Source organism: Alligator sinensis, unplaced genomic scaffold, assembly GCF_000455745.1.
Source record: "Alligator sinensis unplaced genomic scaffold, ASM45574v1 scaffold343_1, whole genome shotgun sequence".
NCBI lineage: Eukaryota > Metazoa > Chordata > Crocodylia > Alligatoridae > Alligator > Alligator sinensis.
In genome coordinates, this window is record NW_005841947.1 from 484,399 (window position 1) to 491,035 (window position 6,637).

Genomic DNA, 6,637 nt, shown 5'->3' on the forward strand with positions numbered 1-6,637 from the left:
CACAAGTTAATTCAAGGCTTCCTGGAATCCAAGAAGGGACATTGGATCTGGTCACAGATAACACCCATGCTCCTCAGTCCTTCAACTTATCCCCTGCAACCTGAGGTTTCTTACAGCCTCAGAGCTAAAGGGATAATGAAGTCATCCCATGATAGCTCAGATGTGTTGGTGGAATAAACAGCTTTGGAATCCCAGGAAGCTGACACCCAAAGAGCACCAGTTGGGCCTTGCAAGTCCCAGTGTTTCTGAACAGACCTGCCCTTTGTTCAGTTCCAAACAATTACCCAAGTTGGGCTCAGCTAGTATCTGGATGGAGGAATGAAGAGGCCACCCTTTGTGCAGAATGCTGGCCAATCTCAGGAGCTTTCAGTCCCATGTGCACCTGCTTTATGCATCAGTATGAGCCTGCTGTCTATTTTACATAATGCCTCATTCATGGCAGGGTGGGGTGGGGGGCAGCACGGGGAGGAGGAGATGCAGCAAGGATTTGGCCTTTGACTAGAACTGTTTCTTGCAGACCATTAGGCCTATTAGCCACAGGCACAGTGGATTCTCCTATAACTCAACACCTAGCCTCCTGCTTTTGTGCAAAGGTCCCTCAGTCACCTCCTCACTAAAAGACTTTCTAAGAAGTTAAGGGAAAACCTTCATTTAACATTTATTCAGTTCCCACCCTGTGCACATGATTGTTCACATCAGGCACAGAAACTTGATATAGTCCTGCTGGATGTTTTTGTACCTTACACATCCTCATCAGACAAATCATTGAATTTACAAACTGTGATTTTAGGCACTTTAGGAACCTCTATCTATGTTCAGTTAGATTTCGGTCATAGCATCACACTAGCAATGTCATTGCTGAGATTCAGAGGATGCTGATTTCCAGCTACTCATAATATTTTTCAAAATTACTTTTTTCTGTACCTTGGTATTCTTCTCTGTCAAAGGGATATTTAATAATAATAATAATAATAATAATAATAATTAACAATAGTCATGCACAAATATATGATTAAGGGCCTTCTCAGCCAGGCATGAACCCAAATCAAACCCAGGATCCAAACCTTCCTGACTTTTGGAAGAGCACAGATTTGATCCAAACTTCTTTGCTCCTATTCCAAAGGCCCATGAGCCTGAGAGAACTCTGTGGGGTATTGGAACTGAAATTAAATCTTAGCCCAAGTGCGTTTCATATCGTATGGAATTTGCCTTACTCCATTCTGGTAAAACCCCATCTGCCTCTGTCTGAAAGGCTTAACACTTTAATGTTTGTAAACAGTTTAGAAAGAGGCAGTAAGAAAAGGCAGCTAGAGCAGGAGCTAGATGCCCTACAACTAAGCCTTGACTCTGCTGCTGACTAGCTTCATGAATCTGACAGTCATGTCACTTTGCTGTATCTCCATTTTCCCCTCTGTATAATGGGAATAATGATACTGAATGATGAAGAAACGAGTAAATGAAAAGAACAGAACAGAACTTACTTCTCTATGATTTTATGATAATATCTAGGGTTTTAAGAGTAATTTCAGAAAATTAGCAGGGGCATCAACCATCCTGTTTCAGGGTTTAAGTCAACTGCTATTTTTTGAGGGTTAGGAGTAAATTTTCCTTCCAGTCAGATTGTCCTATAGAATCCTACAGGAGGTTTTCTTACGTCCCCTCCTGAAGCAGTTAACACTAGTCACTTAGTGGTGACAGCACAATGGACATATGGACATTGGTCTGACCCAATCTGACAGTTCCCATGCGTCTATCGTTACATGCTTCTTCATCTGCACTTGGCTATTTGTGGATGAAAAGCACTATATAAAAGTATTGCTAATACTAGAGATTGTTGGGCAGAAGGGTGAAGTGAGGTTTCCATCCTACCAAGATGCACAATGGGGCCATTCACAATGCATAGAGCTAAGCTAGTGCTCACATCTCAGCCCAGCAGAGGACTTCCAGTGTTATTTCTCCACACACAGCCCTGAGAGTGAGCTCTGCTTCCCTAAAAGCAAGGATCTGGGGGTTAAGACTCTTTCTCCTTCCACTCCAAAGCCAAGCTGACAGTTTGCTGGCAGTTGTACTGTATCTTCCCATCACTCTCCCTCTGTATAGCCACTAGGCTGCATCCCGGAGCGGAAGGTTGTGGTGGTGCCTGGGGAAGGGGCGGGGGGCTTGGAGGGGGAGAGAGAGGAAGCAAGTTTTTAAATAAAAAATGATAAGTGATGAATAGATCGGCTAATCCCAGGAAACCTTGAGAATATAGAGCTGCATCTGTGGGGCCTCCCTTTTTTCCTTTTCTTTTTTTAATTTTCTTTTCTTTAATTTCGCTGCAGCACATATAATCAATTATGGCTTGAATCGGGGATAAGGGGAGGGGAAGCACTTCAATTCATAAATCAATTTTATACGGTCATCAGTCAGGTTGTGAATGCAAATACCTCTGTCGGTTTAGGTTATTCAGAATTAATTGACTCCCACCGGGCTGGGCTGCAGATGGAGAGAAGCTTTCTCACAAAGTCTACTTGGGCTCAGCATGGGGGCGGGCAGGCAGGCTGGCTTCCTCCTCCTCCTCCTCTGCTTCCCTCTCTCTTGGAGTATTATGCTATTGAAGATGGGGAAAGCAGTGTGTGTATGTAAGAGAGAGAGAGTATATAGGCGAGTGAGTGAGAGAGATGCTTGAAGAAAGAAAAGGATATGCAAAGATTAAAGTCACAAACCCCCTCTTCAGCCCTGGCCTGCACAGACACTTTTATGTGATTAGAAATGCTTTGCTTTCAAGGGTTTGCTTTTAAGCCTTGAGCTTCTCTTGAACTTCTTAAATAAGAAAACAAACAGAAGTGTCAAAGCCCCTGTGCCTGGAATTCAAGCTAGAATCCTGTCATTACAAAGCCACATTGCAACTGTGACTTTGGCATCTGGGTCGCCATTTCAAAGCCAACCTGGGTCAGGAGGGATCGAAAGTCATTAACATCTAATGCTTGTTTTGGTGGCCTAGTGGAAAGGAGTTTTGTGGCTTCCATCACAAACACCATCACTTAAGTTTCCGCTAACTGGGTCTTCTCTCTGACAGTCTCAGTTGAGAAGTCAAGTGTTGATGGGCCACAGAGGCTGAATTACCCTCTCATCTCTAGAGAGAATCTGTGCCTGCTCATTCATACATTACTCTATGGGGAAGCTGACACTGTTTCTGTGTGGGGGCCTGGACAAGAGTTAAGACAGGACTTCAAGTATCCAGGGCTGTTGATCTGGCATATTTAGCTCCAAGACTCCTCAGAGGAACAGGCTTTTCCTGGGATTGGGTTTGCTGCTCTGTGTCTTTCTCTGGATCCCTCCTTTCTGACGTGGTGATCTGTTGTGCTGCCCCTCACCTGAAGAATGACCTTTTATTATCCTAGTAAGCTTCCACCCACCTACCTGAGAAGCAGTTGGGACATTTCAAAGGGAGCTCCTCGGAAGGTCCTGACTTCACAGAAGTCATATAAGCCAGGACCTTTATCAGACAAACTCAGAGATGAGTACTGGGAAAGTTTATTTTACTGAGGAGGTTCAGTAAACCTTAGGGAGTCTTTTGACCTGCCTGGGTAGACTCCACAAGCTTGAATGTGTGCTACAAGTCCCACATTGTGCTCATCCACCAAAGATACCAGTTGCAACAGTCCTTAGCTATAGAGTTCAAGCTGGAGCAACTCATACTTTTAGATCTGGGCATCCGCAGTTCAATCCACTGTATATTGGCCAAAAGGGTGGCTATTATACCTACATTAAAGTCAATACTATAAAGCTCTTTATTGACCCACAGACAACCAAGCACCCTACAAATGAGGTTGGTATTATCCCCATTTTACAGATAGGGAAGCTGAGGCACACAACCATGGGAAATAACTTGCCAAAGATCACCAAATAGGCCAGTGGACAGTGAGGATTAGAATTTAGGTCTTGTAAATCCTGGCCTACTGTTCTATCCATTATGCTACACTGATTTGCTCACCTGATGCCTGATTTACAACTCTACCCATCACAGAAAGAAGGTACAAGAGTGCATCCAGGGTTAAATTTTGTCCCACCTATTAGGTACCTAAGTGGACTTAGGCACCTAACTGCAATTCTATTTCACCTCACTCAAGGCCCTGAAAAACAGTTAATGCAAAAGATGAGTGGGTCCTCCTACTCCTTGCTGCTTTTCTGTGACTCAGTCTTAAGGGCCAGATGTTAGTGTGTTACAAAAGTAGATGCATTAATTGTTTTTTCATGACTTGAATAGGGTAAAATAGAATTCCACTTGGACACTTAAGTCCGCTTTAGATACCAAATAAGTGGAATAAAATCTGCCCCCATGCCCTCTATTGCAAAACAGATAGATTAACTGCATCAGGTTCAGACAATACTGGGGAGTACCAATGAACCAATAGAATGATTATGGATCAGCTCCCGTGGTTCAGCCCTATGGTGCTGTGCAAACAATAGGCCTGGAATGCTGAAAACCCCAAAGACACTGTGGAGGTAACAACAGCAGGAGAGGAAGTTAGGCTACACTTAAAGCACCCCACCAGGATGAAGGTTGTAAAGGAAGATGAAAGGGGACTGTGAATGTTCACAGTTAAGTGGGGAGGTGGAAAATTGCTTTGCAGCTCTTAAAGTAAGGGAGAGTGCAGACTTTGGCAATGGCAAGGGCAAGGGAAAAAGGCAGAACAAAAGAGTCATGCAACTTTCACTATAGTCTTTTTACATTTTGAGTGAGTTTACTGTTCTAATGGTAGCCAGAGAGAGCCAGGTGCTATGAAAGCCTCCCACACAGCTCTGCCAAATTCACTTCATTCCTGACATACAAAACTCCTTGCTATCCCACACACAGCTCCACTGGTACCCCTCGTGCCTGCCCTCCAGCTTCCCTTGTTTTTCCAGCTTTGAGCTCCCCACACAACTCTTCCAGTACCACTGCCCTGAGCCACCCCGCCTATTCCAGAGCACCCCCCCATGCAGCTTTGCCAAATTCATATAATCCCTAAGACACAAAGCTCCTTGCTGTCTGCTATACAGCTCTGGCAGTGCCCCTCACTCCTGCCCTGCAGCACCCCTGCCAGCTCCAGTCTTGGGCACATATACACAGTTGATGGACACATGAACCACAAACTCATCTTCACTTGCCATTTGAAACAAATCCATAGTGTGACCTATAAGACAGAAAAACTGATCCATAAACCCCCTGATCTTTATTCTTAGATTAAAAAAATATAGGCAAATAAAGGACATTTACCAATGTCTTGCTCAATTCCTGCTACATACTGAATGGTTGCCTGTTGTGAAGAGTAGACCCAGCTTTGGTGAGGTTTTCCCTAATTAGGCTGTTAAGGTTAAGATATGGATTCAACACAGCAGCATCGGATCAACTCAGCTGATAGCTGTGTGCACAAGCCGACCTTTGCTGCAATTCCCTTGTTAACTCATCATCCCAGCTGTCTTTTTTCCAGACTTTTCATTGGCTGGCTGTTCCCAGGAATTTAGTCTCATGGTGCTTTTAATAGAAGCCAGGTGGTCCAACTCCCAGATATTTATGCTCAGGGTCAGAAAAATGACTGTGTCACGATGGCCCCTTCGTACTCCATAGCTTCCCTACCTGGGTGTTTTGGGCCATGGTTGCTGTCTTGACAGAGAATAACCAGGTTTCAGCCAGGCAGGCATAGGAGAGCAAGGTAGATTCTCTGCTCTCCTGGGAGGGCCTCAGCTCTGTCCCCATGGCAAGATCTTAATACTGGGCATTGGTATGAGGGGCAGGAAGAGATCTACCAAACAGGTTGATCTCAGGTACAGTTATAAGCCTGGAAGAAGATAACAGTATTTTTGGATTTTTTTTAATAGGTTTGGACTCACTGAATTCAGAATCACTGACAGTAAAGCTACATTAGACATCCCCAGTACAACTTTGATTGCCTCACAATTCTGAGGGAACATCTACACCAGTGCTTCCCAACTTTTTCCAGCCCAAGGCACACTTACATTAATAACATTTTTTCCACAGCACACCTGTTAAGGCATTCCCCATCCTTATACCTATTGTAGCTCATTGCCATGGCAAAATCCTTTGAGGGCTAGGGACATGCTCTCCAGGTGCTTTTGTTTGCTCAACACTCAGAAGTAAGTTCTCTCTCTCTCAAATTTTCTTTGGGTTAATTGTGGGTTTTTTTAAAGTGAAAAAACTCAAGTGGCCAAAGGTCGACCCAGTTCCCTGCCCTGTGAGATGCAGAGTTCCCACTAATTTCAGTGTGAGAATCAGGCCTCAGGTCTTCAGCCACTGGCATCCCTTTCCTAGGTAAAAGTCAATGTGTTCACATCTGGGATTCCTGGGAGGTGTGAGCTGCTTGTTTTACTGCAGAGCCCCTTTCATGGAGCCTTGGGGAAGGAAGGGAGAAATCTTTACACCCATGGTGGGACTTCTGAAGAATTTACAGTCATCATTCCTAGAGACACTAAAGATTTTATAGCTCTGGTACCCGCAGTTACAGTGCCCTGTGGAACTCAGAGCTGAGCTCATGCCAGGGATCCTTCATCTCACTAGAGGTTGGAAAGCAGCCAACAGCTTCACACAGGGAAATGTTTTTCAGAGGGAAGGGAGTAGGGAAGGGGAAGGGAGGACAGAGGCCAGGAGAAGGGA

The 6,637-nt window shown here is 44.6% G+C and overlaps 1 long non-coding RNA gene across 1 annotated transcript; it reads right to left on the minus strand.

Annotated features, from left to right (window-relative positions):
* Positions 1–1,841: 1,841 nt before the first annotated feature.
* LOC102384183 lies at positions 1,842–5,310 on the minus strand. The gene is made up of 3 exons (XR_323399.1): positions 5,243–5,310; positions 2,427–2,590; positions 1,842–2,159 (listed from the first exon to the last, which is right to left on the minus strand). It is a non-coding gene; the product is annotated as an uncharacterized LOC102384183 (long non-coding RNA).
* Positions 5,311–6,637: the final 1,327 nt, after the last annotated feature.